Source organism: Halictus rubicundus, chromosome 5 (genome assembly GCF_050948215.1).
Source record: "Halictus rubicundus isolate RS-2024b chromosome 5, iyHalRubi1_principal, whole genome shotgun sequence".
In the NCBI taxonomy this organism is placed as follows: Eukaryota; Metazoa; Arthropoda; class Insecta; order Hymenoptera; family Halictidae; genus Halictus; species Halictus rubicundus.
The window spans coordinates 19485508-19512603 of NC_135153.1; the positions used below are offsets into that span (position 1 = coordinate 19485508).

Consider the following 27096-nt stretch of genomic DNA (forward strand, 5'->3'; position numbering starts at 1 on the left):
GGAGAAATTGCAGAAATTGGGACGTAAGGGATTGAAGGTTCGCAACACGTGAGAGTCCAGTATTTTTAACAATATATCGGAAATGCTTCGCCCAGTTCGAGGAACATTCTCGTACCTCTCTGGACGAGTCTCTATCTCTGCTCCGTGACCTTCCATTCCAGTGGGATATGTGTCACCATTCTTCAGCAATTCCAGCTACTTGCTTCCCGCTCGAAACGGATAAAAGTACAGTACTACCCCGAGTTACGTCCTTCCGTCTCGCGTCTTACCGGTTAATCGTCCATCAGATGCAGTCATTTGTGGAAAATGCGTGGGTGCTTTAAAATACAATTTCAGCTTGCACAAATTATGGTACATGGACTTATATCGGCTAGGAGATACTATTCTTTGATGCACCGCCGAACGTGAAAAGGACGTGTAAACCCAGGAGTGTACACATTGTAAACAAAGCTCGAATCCAGCAGTGGGGATAGTTTTGGGACTTTTATCGGCTAGACGTTTGGGACATGTATCGAGGAAACTGTAATTATCGTACACATTAGGGTGAGGGACCCCATTACTGTGGGGGTACTGATTACTGTGGGGGTACTGATTACAGTGCCTATATTAACCCTTTGCACTCGAAGCTATTTTAACTCGAAAACAAAACATTTCTTCCAACCTAGAAAATTACCCTGCTATATATTTTTTCTTCGTGTTATACATACGAAAATGGCGCCATTTATTCGTGCAATACTGAAATGTTCAGTGATTTATTAAATACACACAAATTTAATAATGTAAAAAATATTTTGAATAATGATACAGCAATTTTTTGTGGCGCCTTACAGTCGCCATTCGAGTGTTAAGGGTTAACACGTTGACTGCCATGTCACCCATATGTGGGTGACGGAATTATTGGTCCAGGTTTTAAAATGAATTTTTACGTTAACATATACACTGTACCAAATATAATTAGGGCCTGTAAAATGCAAGAAAGTTGGAGGACTACTCAATATCATACATTCAATTTTTCTTTTAATAAGTAACTTACTTTGATTTTATGGAATATTTGAGGTTTCTAGTTTGGCAGTCAAAGCGTTAAATACACTTATTTTTGAAGCATAATGAATATTGAAAAGGGGGTATATAACATCTATATTAACTAATCTTAATGAAAAAATTTAATATTAGGACCTTGAATAAGTTCTCGCTGTTTCTCTTACAAAATAAAAGCTTTTACCCAATGTCCTTGCTTCTGGATCATTCCTAAAACTTTTAAACGTTATGAAACAGTTGACTCATCTACTTGTAATGTTTTTCCAAGTTCTGCTAGCGTCTGACATCGGTCTTGATCGAGTAATTCCTCCAACTTTTCGTCTTCAAATTTTTTCGGTGCGCCAAAACGTTCTTTATCCTCAAGTTCAAAATCATTATTTTTGAAGCGTCGAAACCAGTCTCTGCATGTCGTATCCGACAAAGCATTGTCACCATAAGTCTCAACAAGAATTCTATGTGCTTCAGCTGCAGATTTCTTTTGAATAAAGTAGTGCAATAAAATTCCCCGCAAATACACTTTATTTGGCACAAAAGTAGACATTTTCAGAACTAAGAAAAAATTACTTTGTTTACACTAAAGTGAACTACCATACACTGAAATTTAAGGTTAGATACACTACTGCCTTGCATGTGTGTTACCATTCGAAATTCCACGAACGGGGTACTGCTACTGTCATTTTTGAAGAAACAGCGAGAACTTATTCAAGGTCCTAATATTTCTTTTTCAATGTTCATTACGCTTTAGAAAACGGTATAATGAATACACGCACAGTAATTGGTACCCCCGCAGTGATTGGGTCCCTTACCCTAGTATGTAAACTTTCTTTTTCGCACTGATGTTTTGACGTACTATTGTTCGCTTCGAGAAGCAGATTGGGGGTGGGGTGGCGATCGAGAAAAGTCGCGATGCAAAGTTTAGAGAGCGAGTCGAATTGCAGCGGGTCTAATGCGGTAGATTGGCAAATGTGTATCACGGGTGCACGCGGTATCACCGACAAAGTGCATCGGCCGTGCAGCTGGAGCAACGGGGAGCGAAGCTTCGGACCCAGCTGATTGGACATCGACCGATGGGAGCGTGATACGGATGTAATTTGTTAGCAGGCCCGCGCACGGAAAATAATACGACTCGATAACGACATATGTACATATGACACAACAGCGTAGGTTACTAAGGCCAATGACAGCGTTCCCCGTTGGAATCGTTCTCCGTTTTCGGGTTAGATCTAAAATCGGGTTCGATATTCACTATACTCGCAACGAAATTCCATGCAAAAACTGTTGGAGAAAAAACCTTGAAACGTTGAAGCGCTTTACGATTAATTAACTCGTTCGCGTATTCGGCGAGCTAATGTGGAAAAATAATTTAAACAACTCCAAAGTTCCTCGGTCGAACACGAAGGTTTACGTCGCACCGATTGTTAACGGTTACACTCTGCGCTCCGCTCGTGCGTTCCGGATCGATAGTCACCGCCCGATGAAGATTTTAATTAGTCAAATTGGTCGGGTGGACAATTAAAACCTGCGATACACGCGAACGGTATCGCGGTGCGATTTAATTTCCCGTGAAAATGCGCCGGCGAAATAAAACGCAGCATGTAATAATTAAATTAATCAACTCGCTCCGATTTGCATGCGAGTGCGCCTATAATGATTGAACTGCAGATGTTTCAAACGAAATCGTGCACTGCAACTTTCGCGGAGTCATTTTGCAGAAGGTTCGATCTTCAAATCTACGGTGAGAACATCTCGGTGACTACAGTGTCCACTCGATATTTGTCCAAAACAGGGGCCTGGCCAGGGACATATATCGTGTAGGAGATACTATTCTTCGATCCACTCTACAGGCTACGGTTCGCAAAAAATTATTAGACGCAGTCATGCAAACAATGGAAAAACATTATCAGAAATGTTTAGAATGTAATGGAGAAACGTTTGAGCAGCTTCTTCAATAAAGACATTTTTTGAAAATATCTCGAGATCTAATCATTTTTTTGCCACGGTACCCTAATCATTTGTTACGTAGAATGAACGGAAGAATCGATCTGTGTAAAAAAAATATACACTTCTATTTACAGAAAGGATGCAATTGTTAATTGCACATGCACTGCTGCATCTAAACAAAATTTAAAGGCCTAATGTAGTGCACTTCGAACCATTTATCTTTCTGCTTCATCATTTTTTCGTGAATGCAATAATAACGGAGTTATGACTTGAAACAATTGCGTGGACCACCCTGTATATTATAGGGCGAACACTGTATCAGTTTTCTCCGTGGCGCCGAATATACCCCGCGGTAGTGGGGATAATTCTGCGGCGTTTATCGTCCAGGTCTCGGCGACGTATATAGAGAAATCACCGGGGACAAAATAAAAACGAGCAGAAAGTTACATAGCTGACAGAAGTATTCTTTTACGGGACGATGCTAGAGTTTTCGCTGTTGACCGCAGCGCTGCATACTTCGTTCGACCATTTTATTTCCCCCGCAAAAGGGCACCGCTTAAAAACACGGGTCTAAAAGCGCCGGAGCGAATACCTCGGATACTCTATTACCGTGGAGCGCGTAAAACTCTGCCCGGAACTACAGAAATGCTGATCGAAATACCCATCTAATTTAGGAAGAGAACGAGAATCCGTTTCCCGTGCCCGTTTTCTTGCTCGGTCTTCGATTTTCGGAGAACGATCGGGGTGAGCTTGCCAGGGGGATAGAGAGAGAGAGAGAGAGAGAGAGAAAAGGGAACACGTTGTAGCGAAGCCCTCCTCATCCCCCGTCTGTTTCTAAACTTCCATCGGATTCCCTGTTCAACGAACCAAAACCGACGATTCAAACAATCGCGAGCCACGAACGAGTTTGTAAGGCCTGTCGTCAACGCGAGAAGCTTGTAAATGGAGCCCGTCGATCGGACACTGAGGTCCTGTGAATTAACCGCTCGCCGGCCACCGGTACCCGCAGCTTCATCGGCCTGTCCGATTCGAATAAATATGCTGGGGGATTGTCGGACAAAACGAGGTACATAGTCGACGAAGCGTCGCGCTTCGTGTACGCTTGTTAGGGGCTGCTGGATAGCTGCCGGACGGCCGAGGAACTAGTTTCAGTGGAACTGTGACGATCGTAGAGGAATATAACGTTTTTCATTCTCATGGAGTTGAGCTCGATAAAGTAACGACAGACCAGTCATGGGCAGACTGTCATTTCTTGTTGAAATTTTCGTTTCTTTGCCTTCGAGGTCATCAGAAGGTCATGGTATTCTAGGTCGTCGAATTTGTCTTGATACAGGCTATGATACTGTTAAGTCAAACATACAAAGTGCCATTTAAAAAGAGGAAGGTGACCTTGAGAATACTAAAAATACACATTTTTTATTGCAATGTATAGCCAATCGAAAACTGATCAACTTGTGTGATACAGGTTTGTGTCTTGATACAGGATATGATACTGTTAAGTCAAAAATACAAAGTGCCATTTAAAAAGAGGAAGGTGACCTTGAGAATACCAAAAACAAAATTTTTTATTGCAATGCATAGATTGTAGCCAATCGAAAACTGATCAACTTGTGTGATAGAGGTTTGTGTCTTGATACAGGCTATGGTACTGTTAAGTTAAAAATACAAAGGGCAATTGAAAAAGATGAAGGTGACCTTGAGAATACTAAAAACAAAAATATTTTATTGCAATGCACAGGTTGTAGCCAATCGAAAACTGATCAACTTGTGTGATAGAGGTTTGTGTCTTGATACAGGCTATGATACTGTTAAGTCAAAAATACAAAGTGCCATTTAAAAAGATGAAGGTGACCTTGAGAATACTAAAAATACACATTTTTTATTGCAATGTATAGCCAATCGAAAACTGATCAACTTCTGTGATACAGGTTTGTGTCTTGATACAGGCTATGATACTGTTAAGTCAAACATACAAAGTGCCATTTAAAAAGAGGAAGGTGACCTTGAGAATACTAAAAACAAAAATTTTTTATTGCAATGCACAGGTTGTAGCCAATCGAAAACTGATCAACTTCTGTGATACAGGTTTGTGTCTTGATACAGGCTATGGTACTGTTAAGTCAGAAATACAAAGTGCCATTTAAAAAGATGAAGGTGACCTTGAGAATACTAAAAACAAAATTTTTTATTGCAATGCATAGATTGTAGCTAATCGAAAATTGATCAACTTCTGTGATACAGGTTTGTGTCTTGATACAGGCTATGGTACTGTTAAGTCAAACATACAAAGTGCCATTTAAAAAGATGAAGGTGACCTTGACAATACTAAAAACAAAAATTTTTTATTGCAATGTATAGCCAATCGAAAACTGATCAACTTGTGTGATAGAGGTTTGTGTCTCGATACAGGCTATGATACTGTTAAGTCAAACATACAAAGTGCCATTTAAAAAGATGAAGGTGACCTTGAGAATACTAAAAATACACATTTTTTATTGCAATGTATAACCAATCGAAAACTGATCAACTTGTGTGATACAGGTTTGTGTCTTGATACAGGATATGATACTGTTAAGTCAGAAATACAAAGTGCCATTTAAAAAGATGAAGGTGACCTTGAGAATACTAAAAATACACATTTTTCATTGCAATGTATAGCCAATCGAATACTGATCAACTTGTGTTGAAAATATTTGTTTGTAAGATCATCGCAAGTACTTGAAGAATTGTGAAAAGTGTTATGTGGGACACCCGCATGTATGTCCCAAATGCCTAGCCCATAAAAGTCCCAGAACTATACCTACTATACCTACTATACCTACTATACTCCGTGGAGGGCCAAGAAGCTCCGAGAGTCCTCGGTCGCCGAGGAGTACAATAGTGTCTCCTGGCCGATATATGTCCGTGGCTGGGCGCGTGTTTTGGACAAATATCGAGCAAACACTGTACTTCAACCATCGCGTCCATTCATCTGGGAATATTGAATTCCAAAGCCACGGAGCAAACGAAATTCTCAAAGACGTTTCTAAGCAGCTTCCAGGTTATTGAAAATTTTTTTCGCAAGAGCTCGTCAAGATACTTAGGAGAGGAGCGGGAGGGGGGGGGCAGTATCCCGATTAGGTAGAGATCCGAGGGTATAAGCCGAGCAAGGTAAAGTCTCATAACCCGGTTCATTGAATTTCCGCGGAGTCATTTACGAGACAACGCGGTGGGACGTTATTAGAAAATAGCAGTACCATTCGGTGGGCAATTTTTTGGAATTGTCTGGAGCAACATCGAGCCGTAGGTTCGTAGATAGCTGGTCGAATAAACCGGCCTACGCATTGCGAATAGTTTCCACGGTTTTACGTCCCATTGTGAACGCGTTCGATGGAACCGCCCGATTTTTCCGTTTATACGGTCGACAACGTCAAATGAACGATGCGAAACTACGAAAACAAAACCGTTTGCGCGAATCGATACGCCACATTTCAAATTCTAACGTGGTAAGATGAATCGTGAAAAGCCTGTACGTAGTGACGAAGATGATGAAATTAACGTTGTTGCAGTGGTACATCATGATCCTCGTATCAGTGTACGTCAGATTCACCGCGAATCTGAAGTCGGCAAAAGTAGTGCGTCACAAATATCATCCGTACCACATTAACCTTCACCAGAAATTATATGGATTATGTAAATCGTGTTAGATTTTGTGGATGGGCTCAAGAGCAGCTACAAATCAATCCACTTTTTTTCTCTTTAATACTATTTACCGACGAGGCTACTTTTACCAGCACTGGGCGTGTTAATTTACATAACACGCGTTATTGGTCGGTACAAAATCCTCACTGGCTACGAGAAATTGATCATCAAACACGCTGGTCCATTAATGCGCGGTGTGGAATCACAGGGCAACAAATAATTGGGCCTTGTTTCATCGACGGCACTTTTACTGGTCGAAAATATGATACGTTCTTAAGAAATACATTGGCAAGTTGATTAGAAAACGTGCCATTAAGCGTCCGTCAGACAATGTGGTATCGGCACGATGGATGTCCAACACACTACGCTCGAAGGGCGAGAAGTACCCTTAATGAAATATTCCGAAATCGATGGATAGGACGCGGTGACACTATTTGCTGGCCAGCACCAAGTCCAGATTCAACACCCCTAGATTTTTTCTCGTGGGGAACATTGAAAAATATTGTGCATCGAGATGCACCAACAACTCCGGAAGATACGAAGCAACGAATCATCGCAGCTACAATAGACGGTCCAACAATAAGACGTGTAAGAGACGCAACAGTTCAAAGACTGCAACGTTGCATCGCTGCAGATGGCCGACATGTCGAACATTCTTCACGAAAACAGTCAAATATCTCAGCAACGGTTAGGACAAATACAGTTTAGTACTTTTATACACAGAATAATCTATCGAAATCGAGCATGAAAAATTGGACGTTCCATTTAAAAAAACGAAGGTGATCTTCTCTACGCCTCCACTTGCAGGAATATCATTTATTATGTAGTTTCTTAAACCCTACAACTTCTGTAAGGAAAATTTCTCGTATTGTTTGAAATAAACAAGATCTTGGACAGAGCTCGTGGGACACATTGTATATCGGGAATGTAATATCGAATCTTGACCGGTAGTTTTGACCTTGGCAGGTAAATTGTTTGCTAGACAATAACTCTGGCCACATTTGCTACCACCAGTTGTGTACCTGAAGAACATTAAAATGGCGATACCTGTGCGTATTTCCGCGCGGATTCGCCGTTTTAACGATCTCGTAATTTACCGCCCGGAAAATAAACTTGCCCGTTTCGTAATTTTATATTGCGAACATTACCCTCGATTGCAGTTAACCGTGAGTTCGCGAAACATTGTAAACCGATCGGAAAGCCGCGTTAAAGCGACTCGATGTCGGGGCGGCGTTACTCGTCGGTGAACGACGCTTTAACGAACAATGCCTCGCATACTAAAAAATCCATGTTAATGCGCGGTTGTTAATGTTTTCGTTCCATTTACTCCCCGTTCGCGACTCGTCGCGTTGATTTATCGAGCGCATTAGTAATTCCCGAATATTTTACCGGACGCCCCCCTGCCCCCTCGCCCCCTCCATAGTCCCGACGACACCCGTTGAACGTCGCGGCGCTCGCGACTCGTTGTTAACGAAAAATCGTCCGAAATTAATCGCCAACGCTTTTCCCCAACGTTGTAATCCTGCCTGTTTTTCCCCCCGGGGGTGGAGAGAGTGAGAGGGGAGGGAGAGGGGAGGAACCCTCTAAATAAAGTTAAAGTTGCACGCCGAAATCTGTGATTTTACGGTCAGGTTTTATGCAGAATTTTACGAGCTTTACGCGGCCGTTATCCCGGCGTCGTTCGAAAGGAAACCTCCTCTGCCGAGGATTTTCCGGGAGCTTCCCAACGGTCAAATGGCGAATGTTAATCGCGTAACGCCACGCCCGGGGCTTGACAAAATTACAGTGCGATAACTAACATCCCCGGCCTCTCTCCCTTCACCCTCGCGTCGTGCAACTCGCCCGGGAAAATGTTGTTTAATGGGGTGCCGTGACTGCCGCACCGAAATCCGAAATTTCGGATCGTCCGTGACACCAGCAACAGAACGCGCTGCAAATGATTAATTAATGGAATTTCAATCCCGAGAAATCCGCCCGTTTAACATCGAAACGCGCCCTTACGCGTTGATAGATTACCCCTTGCCGACAAAGATTTTTCTGTTTTGGAAATATTGCTGGAGAACCACACACGTTAGTCGTCTTGTTTATATTGTTTCGAAATGAATGGAAATGATTCGATTCGTTCACTAGAAAATCTACTTATTACAAAAAGTCTAATGTACTGTTAGAAAATCTAGGGAAAAGGAGAGAGTATGCCGGTGGCATACGCGTTGAATTTTTGCGCCGCGTCGCGCTGCTGCGAAGCAAACGCGTTTACATTGAATAATTTATTAGACGCCTTTATGACTTCGGTAACTGAAATAAAAGAGCTTGAAATGGATCGTTTTGATCTCCCCCGGTGTCGCGGCGGAAGCTGAAAAGTTCTTTACGTTTCGAGGAGGACGCGCACGGTGAAAAGCGAACGATTTATCAGAGGGGAAAAAGACGCGGAGAGGTAGAGGACGAGAAAAAGGTGTGTGAGAGGGCAAGAGAGAGAGAGAGAGAGAGAGAGAGAGAGAGAGAGAGAGAGACAGAGGGGGAGAACAGCATTAAACATGATCCGGTTAAAGCTCGATCTCACGAGCCGCTCTATTTATTGGTGTCTCGACGCCGGGCAAAGGAAATATAATTTCGTTGCGCGACACGGTTAATCAAATCGAACGCAGGTAGGCGGGGGCACTTAAAATCCCATGGGATTTTTTTTTTTTTTTTTCTTAACGCGCCTCTTTTACGTGTCGATCCTCCTCTTCGATTCCTCCCCCATCGAAAATCGACTAATTTGTCACGAATGCTACATTACACTCGAAGCCGGAGATGATTCACAACATCGAGTTCCTGGATTTCGAATATACAGGGGAGAGCGTAGGGTGTCCCTTAGGGCTCGGCTAATCAGCGATCCCTGTCCCTTTCAATTGCCAATTTGACGCTGGATCCGATTCGGCGGATAAGAATCCTGCGTGATATCACGTTTCGAAATCGCCCCGTTATACTAAACGTCGAGCGACCGTGATCGGTCTGATTTAATATACGCTGTACGACTAAATCGCCCACGGTACTATACAAATGATAAATTAAAAAAAAAAAAAAACAAATATTGAAATTCATTTCAGGTTAACTTAACGCTCGAGTGGTGACTCTGAAGCGCAACTAGAAATTGTTGTGGCATTATTTCATAGAAATCACCGAAAATGTTATCAAATATTTGTTACATTACAAAATTTGTATTTAATAGATCACTAAACATTTCTATATTATACGTGGAAATCGGATCAGTCTCAGAAAATACTCTAAGACGGAAGCAAAATTTAGAATGAAAATACCGCCGAGTGCAAAGGGTTAATTGGCAAGCGTGCAATTGGCATACACTGCGCTATAATAACAACGAAATTGCGTTTGTTCTGTTTAAAAATCTACTGCGATAGAGAAGTATATTCAAAAATTGTCTCACGGAAAGATATTTATAAATTTAATATTTCTAAACGAGAAAATTAGGAGCAGTTCGAAAAAAAAACTTGCCATTCGATTGGCACGCTTCGCAAATTTTCTAGCTTTTAATTATTCAGTCGCAGCTGTACCGCTCGACATTACTAGCGCAATTTCATGCACGGCACGTATCCGGTTGGCTTTCGACGGATTTTCTGTTTACCGTATTGATTTCGTCTAAACACTGGCTTGCGGAGGGACTGGTCTCTAATTAAAAAAAGAATATATATATATTAATAACGAAACTCGGGCGGTGGCTGGTCGGAACAATTTTCCGTGGAGATGCCCGAGGTGCGCTTACCATGGTTTTTCTATCGACGTAGAAGAGCAGAAAAACGTAGCGTACGACGGGACGATACAAATTGCTTGTACTTCCGAGCCAGATTGGGTTATAAAGGGGCAACAGATTCGTTTTCGCGGTGCTGCGCTTCGTTAGAATAGAATCCGCCGCCATTACTGGACGCTGAATAGAAAGATATTCCAACCGCGCGGCGCTGTACCGCGTCCAGTTTCAGATGGGATTTAAATTAATCAGACCCACGAATGAACGAACAGAAACAAGAAGAAAAAGAAACAAATACGATACCTCATTCTTGGTATCGGAGCGACCTCGATTTATTTCCGACACGGAGACCTAGTAATAAGAACGTTCAATTCAACCCTTTCAATTTCCTCGGTCGTCCCTTATTTCAGCAATAATCGTGGAACAAGTCACTTGACACTGAACCTACCAAGAAGCATTGACCCTTTGCACTCGAAGCTATTTTAACCCTTAAATTTTTCTTCCGTCTTAGAATATTTGGATCCGATTTCCACATACGATATTTAAATGTTTAGTAATCTATTAAACGGAAATTTTGTAACGTAACAAATATTTTGTAATATTTTTTCGTGATTTCTCTGAAATAATGCCACAATCATTTCCAGTGGTGCTTCAGAGTCATCACTCGAGTGCAATTTCCGTTTTATATATTTTTTTTCGTGTCATGCATACGAAAATGGTGCGCTTTACTCGTACTGAAATGTTTAGTAATTTATTAAATGCAAACGGATTTAATACAGTAAAAACTTGGGGAGATTGTCCCCAATTGTCAATATAATAAATGCTTGAACAAAGAGATTTGTCCCACTATTTTCCGTAAACGAATTTTTATAGTTTCAATAATTGTAAAATATAAAACCGGTCATTTCAAACGTGGTAGGTTTAGCGTGAACCGCGTCACAGAGATTTACATGATCCGCCATTTGTTTTCACATTGCAACTGACATTTGTTCCTACCCACTATTCCAGAGCGCGTTCTCAATATCCAAGCAAAATCAAATTTTACCAAGCTATTCAGTTTTACTCGACAAAAATAACATTTTTTTGTGATATGCACACCGTGCGCAGAAATACAGGATGTCCCTCCAAAAATGTATACACAGAAGGTCCACTCATTCTTTCCAATTAATTACACCCCGAAAAGAAAGAAAAATCCAGAAGTTATGACCCGTTAAACAGTGTATACATTTTTTTTTAAATACAATTTTCACAGATCGTTTGTAAGCAAATTCGCAGTCTACCACGAGATAATTGTCAACGTTATTGCAAGCTGTGTTATGTGAGGCTACCTCTTAATCCAGAATCTAACGCAGACTTCACCTGAATTAATTAACCCGGGCGTAGCTTAACATAATGAACGCGTACTAACCCACACCGACACGAAGCAACCCAGGAGTCACATAAAGTAAACAACTCAAGCCCAACGTAAATAATGTCGTTCCGGCAAATGTGACCTAACTGGTGCCTAAGATTATGCCCACTGTGTTTCGATAAACCAAATTTTCTATCATGCTCTGCAACTATGTTCGATCGAATAAATTTTTCCTGTAGTAGCCAGTCTCATTAACACATCGTTGACCGATTACATCATTTATATATACGGTGAAAATTTCATCCAAATCGGTTAATATCGTTATGAATTATAAACATTTAACTGTGATCACATAAGGGTGAAATTCCTTGACTTTCATTCTTAAGCTCTCATCTTGAAATGTTTATTGCTCATAGCAACGTTCACCGATTTACATGAAATTTTCACCATACACATAATTAACGTAGATCTACAAAACGTATTGATTAAAGTTTCGTTACAGGCTTAGATAAAAAAGTTGAAAAAATTTACTTTAACTTTTTTCTTCGCAATTTCGACCAATACCAATTTTTTCAACATTTCGTTTACCCGTTACTTAGTAAACTTTGTCATTTAACGTGTCAAGAAATCTCACCCCATTTGGTTCAATTTTAAGAAAATTATGCGATTTTTATATGCGGTCAATTAAGTACTTTTGGCCGGTAGTGTACATAGTGCATTGGACTGAAACTTTGGACGTATCTTTCATATAACTTTTAATATTCTTTTTTGGAATGATATTGTCCCAACAACGTTTGACCATGAAAACTCGAGTTAACTCGTGACCGGTCAACAATGAGTTAACACCGAACCTACCGAGCCTTAAAAGTAACTAGTACATGTTGTCTTATAAAAAAATGGAGAGATTGAATTTATTTGGACTTTGTAATTGTAAAATAAAAAATCTGGAACCGGTCATTTTGACCGGCGCTGGTAGGTTTAGTGTTAATTTCATAAAGCAATGCGTACTAGTCAATTTTAATGCTCGGTGGCTTTAACACTAGCATACGGGACCCGTCAAAATGACGGGTTCTAATATTTTTAATTTACAATTATTAATATTCTAAAGACACATCCATGAGGAATTATTCAACAAATTTATATCTTTGGGTATATGTTATTTAAAAAAATGGCTACAAAGGGCACCACATGTTTTTGTCATTTTTATAATGTAATGTAAAATAGTCACTTTTAGTGCTCCGTAAACCTAGTGTTAACCCTTCGCACTCGGCGCTATTTTTATTCTAAAACTAAATTTTTCTTCCGTCTTGGAATATTTTAATTTTATTCATACGAAACTGATCCGATTTCCACATATACTATTTAAATGTTCAGTGATCTATTAAATACAAATTTTGAAATGTAACAAATATTTTCTATGTAACAATAATTTCTAGTGGTGCTTCAGAGTCACCACTCGAGTGCAAAGGGTTAATAAGTCGATTGTTTTTCTTTTTGGCGAACGCTTCGGCGCTTGCGAGCAGTTCAGTTACCCACTGTAGAAAAAGAAAAAAAAAAAAAATAGAAAAAGAGGGAAATTCGGCGAAATTAGATTTTCCACGCGTACGAACAGTTCCAGAAACTTTCGAATCAATTTCCTCCCCGCTCCACCGGAAGTACACAGCTGAATGTCCTTCCGCTCGCGGAGACTTTTATCTCCGGGACGCTGGAAACTTCCGCCGCTGAGATTTCATATCTTTGTATTGTTCTCGCGTTCTTCGAACACGATACCAAGTTTTACCTCGATTCGCCGGATGTACCGGCCTGGATCATTTTACTCACATTTTTCCCCCCCGTAGATCCTGCGGCTCCGAGGTGACACGGTCCTCTACGTACGGTGTTTCCACTTTTACCGGCGAATCCTCCGCGATTCCGGAAAATCGTTTCGCCGCTGTCTTCCGGCGTCGATCGCGGGACCGCGAAACCACAACTCACGGCACCGCGGGGCTCCGGTAATTTTGCGACAGCCGGGGATTACGGATTCGCGCAATCCCCGATAATCGATCGCCGAGGAATCTGCGGGACAACCGGGCGCCATAAAGCGTCGGGACCCGAGTGGCCGTCTTCCGATGCGGCGTCGGCGACGGCGACGGCGGCGGCGGGGCCGATTTGAATTTTAAATCGCGCGAAAATCCGCCGGAGAACACGGTAACGATCGTTCCTCCTCCGCGTCCCGTCCGCGACTAAAGCCTCGCGGAAAGATGTGTACCCGCCGAACGGATCGGCGAGAGTTCATTAAGTCTCGAGTTGCACGCCGATCCCGGACGATCTCGACCACCGACCGTTTCAATCTTAATGAAACCACCCGCCCCCCCCCCCGAACCCGGACAATTCACGGAGATCGATAAAGACGATAAAACGCGGTCCGGCGAATTCACTAGCAAATTATACTGGCCGATGGACTTTCGCGATTCCGATTTCTTCCATCGCGCCGATCGATTTTTACTCGACGAGACTTGACAAACGTTTGAGATGAAATTTTGTCTGGATCACTTCCGATCGGAAGATTAACAAACACGCCGAAGACTATTTAATAATATTTTGCTGCTTCAATAATAATTGCAGCGTGCTGTAATTATTTATTCCACTAATAGACGACCCTAGACACCTGTTCCAATAATTTTTTAGCAATTTTTTCCGCAATACCGATTGTTCACGATTTTTTTTTTTGTCGAAGACGACTGGACTTTCGGGAAGTCTGCGATCTCGAAACAGCGATTACCGATTTTCGAACAGGAAATCCCGGGGGAGGATCCGCGCAGCTCGGGTTCCACGGATGTTAACGATTCCTCGCGTTCCGGAAGACGACGATTTCGGAATCGTGTTCGCGATCGCAATCCGTGTTTCGGAATGCTGTATCGTTCAGGAATTTCGGAATACCTGCGACACCTGCTGGACGTAACCCCACGGAAATCGGTCGGCGGATCGGAACACATGTAACGGAAACGTTCGCAAATCGCACCGGGCCGCGCGGATCGTCGGAACCAGAGACGATCGAATTATCCAACGGAAATATGTTTCACGTGTGTTTTCGGTGTTGCAATTCGGACGGTCCACCATTCAGTTTCGATTATGCAAGCACCGTCGCACTGATGGACGAATTAATCGAGTTTTCGACGATTAATCGGAACTCGATTGGTGTACAGTCTCGCGGATGCACATCCTCGCGGTCGGGCCGCGTGGGTAACACTGAACACCGAGCTGCTCCGCTGTGGCCACGAGAGAAAGAGAGAGAGAGAGAGAGAGAGAGAGAGAAGGAGAGAGAGAGAGAGAGAGAGAGAGAGAGGGAGACCTGCGTCGCGCGCCAAAACTTCCTTTCCGTCCGAGGCCCGAAAGATTCTTCCGCCTTTCGTTCCCCGGAACTATGGAATGCACCGGCCTGCCATAACGGCGCCATATTGTATATCATATGCTTGCCTCTCGAAACCCAAATATTGCGCCACGCGCAATAATAACAATACATTTATTAGAGGTACCCGTAAGTAACCGATTATTTGAAAAGAATTTCTTTTGCCTCTAGTTCTGTACCGATCGTTGAAGAGGAAACACGTTTTCGGTAAAGCAGCCTGTGTTCCAAATATTCTAAAAAGTATAATTTCCTTTTACAACCCTGTAACAAAATGGCGGCGGCCGTGTCTTCCGAGGATCATATTCGTCGTTGCATGCTTTTTCATTTTCATGCGGGATTTAATGTAACAACAAAGAAAATTTGCGACGTTTATGGAGATGTATCGAAGGTCAACGAGTGTCAACGTTGGTTCAGAAGGTTTGCTGCCGGTGATGATGATCTCTCCGATAGGCCTCGAAGTGGACGACCAGTTGCATTTGATAATGACACCCTAAAACCTCTAGTGGAAGCTGATCCAAAATTAAGTATACAAGAATTATCGAGAAGCCTTGGGTCCACATGGTCAACTATACAAAGGCACCTACACGAAACGGGAAAGGCATACAGGCAAGGAATATGTGTACCGCATCAATTAGACCAACAAGAATATTCGTCGAAGTTTGCAGTTCATTGCTATCCAGATTTCGTAGAGATCCATTTCTTAGCAGAATCGTTAGATGAAAAATGGATTCTTTGTGATAACATAAAGCGTTCCAAGCAACGGCTTTCTGCAAATCAAACCGCAATATCAACCCCTAAACCTAGCTTATCACTTGGAAAGGTGTTACTGTGCATTTGGTGGGACTGTCGTGGCATAATTCACTTTGAGTTGTTGAAACCTGGAGAAAGAGTTGTATTGTCAGCAATTATAACGGCTGTATTCAGAACTATTGAAAAAGAGGGCATCTTTGGTCCACAGAAAAGATGTAAAACTGCAAATTGACAATTTCCGGCCCTGTACAGCGAAACTCGCTCAGGAAAAAATCAAAGAATTGCAATGGGAAGTTTTACCGCACCCCCGTACTCGCCGGATATTACTCCCCCTGATCTTTTCAGATCTCTGGAGCATTATTTAAGAAATAAAACATTCTGTAGAAGATGTTAGAAGTCACTTGGAGTCATATCTTGCTTAACCCTGCATTTATATAAGAGGGGGGTTGAAAATTTGCAGGAAAGATGGCAAACTGTCCTTGATAATGATATTGCTCCCTCTGACTATCATCTTTTCAGATCTCTGGAGCATCATTTAAGAAATAAAACATTCACTTCCTAAGGAGGCACCTTGAGTCATATTTTACTTAACCCTGGATTTCTATAAGAGGGGGACTGAAAATTTGCAGGAAAGATGGCAAACTGTCCTTGATAATGGTATTGCTCCCTCTGACTATCATCTTTTCAGATCTCTGGAGCATTATTTAAGAAATAAAACATTCACTTCCCAAGGAGGTACCTCGATTCGCGACAAAGAAATTTTCAGAAAATTGCAATCGTTGAGAACAAAAAAGAAAAGCTTCGCAACCCTCTAAATCCTTGGGTCCATTCTGGAAAAGGTCGTCAAGAGTTTATCCATTTGCCCGCCTCTGCTTACATCATCCCCCTAGTTCCTAACCATTTTATAACATTTCCCAGAGTCGGCCAACTCTCGGGGTGTACTCTTCCTTCAGCCCTTATCGCGCTTTCCAACGTGTCCCCTTATCTCTACGACGGTTGTTCTTACTTCGAGCATGTTACTTTTAATTGCATTCAATTATTCGAACTTCTCGGACCTTTCCCCGAGCGCAGCCACCAACAGCGTGCTCTTCGTTTCAGGGCGAACATCACAAGAAGTCTTTCAGTCGCGCGAGTCGATTTTGATCGAACTTATGCGAGGTATTCGACGCATCCTCGTCCCCGTTCAACGGGCAAACAACAGCCCCCGGTCTCCCCTAATCGCAATCGGTTGGCAGGCGAGAAAAATCGGCGAGAGAAAAATAATTCTCTTGCTCGGCTTTCTGATTTTTCTTATTCGTCGGTCGGGCGCGAACATGGCGGCATAGTTCGCGCAGAAATTTGCAAACCTCGTGCGGCTTCGCCCTCCTCGGAGTCAGGTTTGATATTAACCCTGAGAATACTTGCCACTGGATAATTGAATAGCGCGTCGAATAACTACGGTATCGAAAATTCCAGGCAGCATCGAACAATAAATTTCAATCTTCGGAGGAAATCTCCGAGTTCGGCGAGTTTCACGGATCGCAGGATCCTCGTTATGCGGAGTACGAACATGCTCGTTGCGACTCAAAATCCGCAGTCTACTTATTACCGTTCAGGCGGCACACTCGACTGAATCACTCCGAGGTCTGAATAATCGCAAGATAAAACCGGTCAGCGTTAACCACTGCTTTCCAAAGGATCTATTGAGAGAACGCCCAAGCGTGAGACGCGAACCTAATCAATTTCCCAGCGCACGCAATTGTACGCTGCGAGAGTTGCCAGCCAAAGGAAAACGGCGGAATCGATACACGCGAAGAATCCGGAAGCATCTCGCAAGGAAATGCACTTCAGAATTCACTTTGCGGGTTCACTTTACGGAAGTTTAGACTCTCCGGGTGTTCTTTCCGAGCTGGGGCTTCGTTCGGTCGGTAATTTCGACGCGTTACGGTCGTATCTCGATCCCCCAAAGGCCGCCGCCGGAGCGGCGTTGAAATTCGCAAAGTTGAAAGGTGCAACGCGATCGTTAATCCTGTTGCACCCGGTCGCGAAATTAAATCAGATTTTTCGCCCCTCTCCTACGAAACGAGCTTCTTCCGCGGCCTTCAGGGGCCGCTGTTTGCTCGGTTAATTACGTTTTCCCGAACGGTACACAACGCTGCGTTGACGAGATCCTTGCGAGCCAGAGTCCTTCGTCTGAAATCCTTTGCGCCCACGAACGAGATTGGGCAGAAAATTGAGAGGCAATTACGCTAACCTGTTGGCGCGCACAGGGATTAGCCCCGGTGTTCGGTAATATGTTTGCAGTCGATATTCTCCGCAACTTCCGGGGTGCTTGTTCCGGTCTACCGTCGATTGTGAGACTTCCTGAGAAAATCTGTACTGAATAAAAATTAATAAACTAACAGGGTGAGCTGTCTTTTTTGGTCCCTGACAGTCCAAAGTGTACCGGATGATAATGTTCAACGAACAGCTGGGTGAACGTTGTTCATTGGTTCATCGGAACGACGCGGCGACCTTCCGGGAAAGAAGAGACGCCCTCATTAGACTTCGCCGGCAAGCATAAACGACGTAAGTTCGCACGCAGACTTAATAAATCTAAGACTCGCGTTTCGTCGGCGCCCGACGGCGAAAACACCGACGGGGATTAGGCTAAGTTAGCGGGAAGGTGTTGTACGTAGCCGGGGGGGGGGGGATGCGCCACGGATAAACCTATTACGATACACTTTCGCGATTTACTGGGGAGCTTGCGGAAACTTTCACCGGCGAAATGGGAAGTTGCCGCCGCGTTCAAGGCAGCAGCATCACTGGCGGTTAAAAGGGAATTAAGGCGGCTCGTGTAACACGTGGAGTATACGACGATTTTTAGACATTCATTTGTTTAGGGCTTGCTGTGTTCTTCGAAACTTTCACGATTACCACACCCCCGGGAAGGTTGAAAACATTTTTCTCTTCGTGAAATATGATCCTCGCCGAAATCCGTTGAACCATCTTGGCATGCGTACAGCGGTCGCATTGTTTCACGGACGTTGTGTAATGCGAGAGTTGCGGGAAATTGCAATTGCTTTGTTTTAGAAGAATTCCAGTGGAATAATCAATCTTTGGTCGGCCCGGAGGGCGGACGGTGCTTCCTAAAATTAGAAGTCGTGTATTTTTCTCAAAAGATAATGCCGACTCTCATGCTCTCGGAACAGTTACAGAAGAGTAGGCACGTATTCGAAGTTTATACTTCGAAGATCCGAGGATTTGTTTATCCGAGGAAGAAAATTGTTGGTTGTGGATTAACGATCAGCCGAGGTCGAACGGGTTCGAAAATTAGATTAGCACGAGGGAGAAAAGGAACGGGGAAACTTGTCGCAGGGACAGTTTCGGACAGTTCCAATTATACCGGAAGCTCCTCGCGTCCCGTAGATTAAATAGAAACTTCGGGAATCGAAGTTCGTCTGTATTCTAAGTTTCTCTTAGCCGAGCCTTTTCGTTTCGTTGAATCGAACGAAATTAATTAGCCGTGTCCTCGCGATCGACGTTACCCTCGAACGTGCGCGCGAGAACTTCCACGGTTCCGTCGGCGTTCGATCCGGTTTGTTTACAGCACGCCTGAAATTCCGTGTGTTATGTAATAGAAACCGATCGATGATGCGCGCGATACCCCGTCGATCCGCGTCATTTACGTTTCACGGGCGAGCACAGTGGCCCGCTTGCAAAAACCATTTCCGTGATATTGCGATTCGCAGATCTCGTTTGTTTCTTTGTTTAGACCTCCGCGGGAATGTCGAACAGCGAACAACGAATTCGACGAACGTTGCATTCCGCACGGCGATCCGATAACGCAAATGCATAACGATTCGACCGAAATCTAGCGGAGACTGTCAACGGAAGTCTCCTCTTCCTGCATTTTTATTTTAGCACCGCTGTTATTATTAGGGGTGCCCGTAAGTAATCAATTATTTGCAAAGTTGAAGAGGAAACACGTATTCTTTTACAGTTCTCGGTAGAGCAGCCTGTGCTCAAAATATTCTAAAAAGTATAATTTTCTTTTCACAACCCTGTAATAAAATGGCGGCGTCCGAACCTTCCGAGGATCGTATTCGTCGTTGCATACTTTTTCATTTTCATGCAGGATTTAATGTAACAGCAAAGAAAATTTGCGACGTTTATGGAGATGTATCGAAGGTCAACAAGTGTCAACGTTGGTTCAGAAGGTTTGCTGCTGGTGATTATGATCTCTCTGACAGGCATCGGACGACCAGTTGAGTTTGATAATGACACCCTAAAATCTCTAGTGGAGGCTGATCCAAAATTAAGTATACAAGAATTATCGAGAAGCCCTGGGTCCGCATGGTCAACTATACAAAGGCACCTACACGAAACGGGAAAGGCATAAAGGCAAGGAATATGTGTACCGCATCAATTAGACCAACAAGAATATTCCTCGAAGTTTGCACTTCATTGCTATCCAGATTTCGTGGAGATCCATTTCTTAGCAGAATCGTTAGATGAAAAATGGATTCTTTGTGATAACATAAAGCGTTCCAAGCAGAGGCTTTCTGCAAATCAAACCGCAATATCAACCCCTAAACCTAGCTTATCACTTGGAAAGGTGTTGCTGTGCATTTGGTGGGACTGTCGTGGCATAATTCACTTTGAGTTGTTGAAACCTGGAGAAACAGTTACTGCAGAGTTGTATTGTCAGCAATTACAACGGCTGTATTCAGAACTATTGAAAAACAGGGCATCTTTGGTCCACGGAAAAGGTGCAATACTGAAAATTGACAATTTCCATTGCAATGGGAAGTTTCACCGCACCCCCGTACTCACCGGATATTGCTCCCTCTGATCTTTTCAGATCTCTGGAGCATTATTTAAGAAATAAAACATTCTGTAGAAGATGCAAGGAGGCACCTTGAGTCATATTTTGCTTAACCCTGGATCTCTATAAGAGGGGGATTGAAAATTTGCAGGAAAGATGGCAAACCGTCCTTGATAATGATGGAGATTATATAATAAATTAAGAAATAAAAACCTGAATTTACTACAAAATTTACGGCAGTTATTTATTTTATTTATTTTACTTAATGTAATATATTAAATGTATTTTATTTTATTTTATTATATTGTATTTATGGCGAGCGTTATGGTTGATTTGTTTTATTTTATTTTATTTTGATATATTGTTATTATTTTATATTTTTAGGTCCGTTTTTATTATGTTGTTATACTTATGATATTGAAAAGCGACAGTAGCTCTCTCTCTCTCTCTCTATCGGTGTAATTAGTGGTATGCGATTTTGCGAGTTGAAGGAGATGGGATGTAATGGGATTGTAACCCTCAGGGGAACAATAAATGAATTACAATACTACAAAATTTGTTTTAGATTTCAAAATAATTTGGGTCTTCCTAATATAATCAGTCTGCGGATCTTTAAGCAAAATAAAAACCGTCATTTATTTAAGAAGTTCTTGAAATCCCACATTACTCGTAACAGTATTATACCAACTCGCCCGTCGAGCTGTCTTCGCATCAAAAGAATGGCGGCGCGTGCATTGATTTCGCTACTGGTTCCGGCAGCGAGTTTAAGCGGGCCAACATCTGCGGCGCATCGTTTATCATCGAACAGAAATTCTTGACACGAATATCGAGTGGCGCAGCGTCCCGACGCGTTCGCACTCCGACGAAAATTTATCGTCCATTCAACAAAGCAACGGCGTTTCTGTTCCCATGCGGTATTCACGGACAGGTGATTCGAAAAATTCGCCTTTGTGTCCCCGAGGCGACCGTTCCTGCAACCGGAATCGCTTGTGCCGGTTTTAATCGATCGCCGATCGGCTTCTGATCTCTGCCCCCGTCGTTCAGATCCAGCAGCCGGAGCTGTTACATCATCTGGGCGACAGAATATTCAGGGCAGGTAACCCTGTAAATCTTTCCTCACGATCATGTCGTCTCCTCGACTTTAAATCTTTAGCTCTCTCGAAATCTCGGAACGAATTGCCGAATCCTGCGCGGGGTTCCATTAAACCGAAACGGGAACTTAAAAGGATGGTCGGGATTCGGCTGGAATTTAATTACGGTCGAATTAGCGACGATTTCGAAAGAATCGCACTTTGAATCGCTTTGAATCGATCAGAAATTTTCGTGGTTATACAGTGTTTACTCTAAGATATATGTCCCGAATGCCTAGCCGATAAAAGTCCCAGATCCACCCCCACACGGGGCCAAGAAGGATCAAAGAATAGTATCTCCTGCCCGATGTATGTCACTGGCTATACCCGTGTTTTTGACATACATCGTGTAAACGCTGTAGTTTCCGAATTGGTCGACATTTTGCATTTTCAATTTGTGTCGTAAATCTCTTTCCGGTAATGATAGCTCGCGATTAAATAGCCGGAGGGAGTAAAGTAAAAACCGATACAGCTATACAAGCTTGTGATGCACGGCACATTGACATCGCAAAGGCCTGGCTTGCCAGTAATCCCTTTGGCACGGAGTCAAATACTTGTTGCTCGTGCGTGCTCGCGCAGAATAAGCTCGAGGCTGATCAATCGTGGCCGGCCGAAATTCGAGCCGGCTTTCGCGAGAATAAAGGCAAAATAAAAAGTTCTAAGCTCCTCTTGCACGGAACTCCTCAAATGAAAGAGCAACAGAGTTATGCCGCGTTTGGACTCGTTTCAATCAGGAGAATGTCACGAGTATGTTGGTTGGTATGTTGGTTTTCTACAGGAATCATTAAAAAGGAGAGGTGCATACATTTTATGATCGAAAATGGTATCGGAAACGGGGGGAACCGACACGGGCAGGCACGGTCGTCCGATATACAGGATTTATTAAATTATTACAGCTATTATTATATGAGAATACACAATTTTTACATGTACATTATAATATATTACGTATCTCGCTATTTACTCTCTTCTTTCATTTCTCTTTTATACACTCCCTTACTTAGTACGTCTGTCCCTTTCACGGTGTCCTTCCGTTCTCGTACAAAAATGAATCGGTCGATTCAACGACGCTTTTCTCTCACCGGCGCCCACGCAATACCTCTCTCTCTCTCTCTTTCTCTCTCTCTCTCCCGCTCTCTAGCAAACCGTGGCGAATAAATTAAACCGCGCGACGCGCAATTCACACGTAACAATAGCACTCTGCTCGTGCCTTGGTCGCGACTGCCCCCCTCCCCTGCTTTGCGAAACAAGTTCGCGCGGAAAATCGAATACTGTGGCTACATATTTATTATTCGCTGGACGAAACCGTTTGAATCATTTCCCTCCGCGCCGGTATATAATTTTCAACTAGCTAATTATGCCCTCCGCGCACAGAATGTACAATTCGCAGCGAGCTCGCAGGCCCCCTCTATCTTTAACGCGTCCCCGAAGAAGAGGATCGCGAGGACAGAGCGCGGCCGAATCGTTCGATCGAAGTGTTTGTTTCTCCGCGGGCACGATCGATCGACACACGGCACAGCGTTGAACAGCACCCACGGTCAAGCGAGGTCAGCGTCGCTGACCCCGGCGCAACAATACGTCCGCTCCAGTCCCTATCCGTTTCAAGGTCAGCCGAGTTCCTCTTCGAGTCCATCGAGTCGAGTCTTTTCCGCGTATCATACAAAAAATATTCGCGCGCGCTCGAATATAAAATATACCCTCTCCTCGCCGAGTCCGTAAGCTTGGGGGGTCGACAGATGGCAGGATCTATATCGATCGTAGAACAGTGCGCACCACAGAGCTGCCTCGAATCTCTTCCTCGACATCTTCGCCAACGACTCCAACCCTACGGACAGTGTTGCGCCGCGAAATTCGGCTAGTTTTTCTTTCTTTCTTTTCTTTTTAAACGCTAACTGGACATTCCCGATCCTGAAGAACCACGGCTCGTCGGCTCCCGATCGCCCGGGAGCTTTTCTCCGCCAATGAAACATCGAAGAGAGAGATGCTGGCTTTGGTATGATCGATATAGTCTCTCCTAAATACACGTTCTGTAAATGCTAAATCGATAAAAAATACTATTCTCCGTCGCCTCTCTGTATGTACAATACTAACGCGCGCGTGCGTTCCCACCTCTCCCCTCGCCCACCTGACGAGGCCGCGCGTGGTTCAGAAGTGAAGAGAATGACGAAGTCTGCCAGGTTCTTCTTGGTCTGTTCAATTGACTTTTTCATTCGTTATCGCAACAGAACGCGTGACGGTCGCGTCATCAAGCTTCTAAGACTGTTCCGGAGAAACGCGTCTCGACGGCGCACAGTGGGCAATTTGGACAAAATCAGATTCAAAATCAAGGAACTTTCGATAGGAATGAGGTAGAGCGATGACATTTTTTTAAAATGAAAGCTGAAACTTTGTAGAGTATGGGAGAAATAGGGAGATTATTACCATCCAATCGTTTCAACCGAAAAATTATTTCATTAGTTTTTCTCACAAAAATCTATTTTTCGCAAAATCCTGAGATCGTAGACAAATTTCGAGACCAGATTTGAAATCAGCGTGAACAAATCTATGGGAAATTATGTGTAGCAAAAAAAAAATGTTTTCCGCGCGTGGTATTGGAAAAACTAAAATTTTCTTGAATTTGTGCGCGTTTAACGAATTTTCTCGAGGTTAAAATACGTTCGTACCACAATCTCTCTATTTTTCCCATATTCTACAAAATTGCAGCTTTCATTTAAAAAAAATTTCATCGCTCTACCATATTCCTATCGAAAGTTCCTCGATTTTGAATCCGATTTTGTCCAAATTGCCGACTGTGCGGCGGACGTCTCTCAACCTCTTCAGCACTGTACGCCACTATAGTGGCTTCCGTGGAACGCGTCAGTCCGAACGGTAACGCCACTATAGTGGCTTTTCTGCCTTCCGCGGCCAGAGGCGCCGTACCTGGGAGGCAGAGTTGCGGACGAGCGCGCCGTACCTGGCATTTAGGGTCGCGGACGAGCGCGCCGTGCTGAAGAATTGAGAAGTTAACGCATTGCCAACTAGGTCTCTTCAGTTTTGAGCCACTCGATCGTTCTCCCTTCACCTAATCGCAAGTCACACACACTCTCTATCTCTCTCTCTCTCGCTAGGGCACGACGCAGAGGTTGCTTCGATTAATTAACGCGCTCGCTATCGCCGCCGCCATTGTCGTCTTCGTCGTCGGTGTCTGCGATCGTTACTCGTCTCGGTGAACTTGCAATTAATTGACAGCGGACGCTTTAACGTTCGATTCTTGTTAGCACAACATTTAGAGAGCGTTCCTAAGCAGGGGATCTCGTCGCTGTACAAATTTCGATTATCGTTGTGGACTTCGTCCTCGGATGACCATTTTCATGACTACACAATTGATGCTCGTTTGACCGGCGACTGCGAGGCGTGATCAGAAAGAAACCGGACTCTGTCAGTTTCCTTGCGGAGCTAAAGTTTGATGACTTTGCTGATCATTTCTCTGTACCCTTGTCTATCAGTTTGTCGAATTGTGTTTCGTAAACGATTTAGTGGGTCGAACAGTTTGGTAATTAGTCGCTCCTCGATGTGCCCGCTTATATAATAAACACGGTTTGTCATCGGATCTCTTATCACTAGCGCCGAATTTAGAGAAGCATAGCGAGTAAATAAATTGTCTTGTTTACGAAAACGTTTCCGATTATTTCCTGACGAAAGTTTTAGCAACGTGTTCGTTATAGTTTTCTGATTAAAAAGATACCAAACACGGCACAATTCGGATCAGATTTTAGTAGAACCTCGATTATCCGAACTATTCGGTGGAAGTCAAGATGGCTCGGACAATGGAACAGTTATGTAGTTACAGTGCTGGATTAAATCTTTATTGGTTTGTACAATAAATCCTTTGGTATAATATATGGATCGTTTTAGATTGAATTGTTTACACGTGAAACGCGTGTTCGAACATTTTTATTGTATCTGATACCATCGCAAAAGGCAACTGACAGCGTCCGGTTTCTTTCGGATCTCGCCACGTGTCTCGTAGATTTTGAACATGTACCATATACAGCTGAGTATTTCTTAAAAAATTATTCACCAACGACAATTCTGCTTATGAACCAACAAAAGCACCCTTTGGAACGTAATCCAATCATTTCTGTCGGGATTATTTTGCATACTTTACAAAATAGTATACCTTACTTTGTTTACTTTCAAGTTGTTTTCGGATATAGCGCAGTCATCGAGAATCATCCTAATTCGGTAGGTAATGTGTTGACATATTTATGGAGGTACGTTTTTTTTTTTAGATACGTCACAGTCTTTCTATTGCTCCTAATAGAACAGCTACCAATTCCGTTTACCGTTTAGAAACCGAGTAGAAAATGGCGATTTTTATTCTCTGGATCAAAATGGACGTAACCTACAGGGTCCAAGGATTCAAGAGTAAAAGAGAAGTATAATTCGTTGCTTGACACGTTAATCGAAATCTTTGCCTGAGAAATCGACGAGGTAAATGTCTAGAAAGAGGACAGTCTTTTGTTCGACCTTGACATAGTTTCTCAAGGTCAATTCGAATCATTTGCCTGTCACAGTCCAAAAGTTCGGATGCACTGAAGTTCCTGTACACGTAGTATGTCTCATAAAGTGTATCATGTTTAATTTCATGTATGAAATTATGAACAGTGCCAGTCAAAAATTTGTTTTAACTCTCGCGTTCATCTCGTCGGTACATAATCCAAACATTAAAAATTAATTCCATCGGAAAATTGAATAGAAAAAGGTTCTCGTTCGCGGAGAGAGTTGAAGCGAAGATTATACAAGAGATTGCCCTGTTTCGCAGACATTTATCATCGGCAAACTGGAACCACGTAGAGGAGGAATGATTGGACACCGCTTGACAATTGCGTTCGTTCGCCGAAGAGCAGAACCCGGCTAGCATTGATCCGCCACTTAGGTACGACTAATAATCCACGTTTGTTTCTAAAGGCTTTACACATCGATCACATACACCTGGAATGATCCCCTTTCCCTCGCTTGCGCTCGGAATTGCTCGATTGCTCGTGTTGCTTGCCGTGTCGGTCGGCAGGAGATTCGCTACGCGAACAGAAACTTGAAACGACTCAGAAGAACTGATGATGCCTGGCCGAGATGCGATACCGACGCCGTCCGTCTCTCTCTCTCTCTCTCTCTCTCTCTCTCTCTCTCTCTCTGGCCGCGTCACTCGAAATCCCCCTCGGTGAAAAAGAACGTATCCAACGGTAATCCAAGTAATAACGATGGGCGCTATCGTTGATCTCGTTCGGTACAAAAAGTGCGATACAT

At 43.2% G+C, this 27096-nt stretch overlaps 2 protein-coding genes across 2 annotated transcripts in view; one reads left to right on the forward strand and one right to left on the reverse strand.

Moving 5' to 3' along the window:
• Nucleotides 1–13587, reverse strand: part of 5-ht2a (5-hydroxytryptamine receptor 2A) — a 68413-nt gene extending 54826 nt beyond the window's left edge. Inside the window, exon 1 of the mRNA XM_076788663.1 lies at nucleotides 13578–13587. The gene's annotated coding sequence lies outside the window, so the exon portion shown is untranslated. The remainder of the gene's footprint in view (nucleotides 1–13577) is intronic.
• The window catches only part of Hnrnp-k (Heterogeneous nuclear ribonucleoprotein K), a 346733-nt gene that overhangs the window by 243517 nt on the left and 76120 nt on the right, over nucleotides 1–27096 (forward strand). The window lies entirely within an intron of this gene.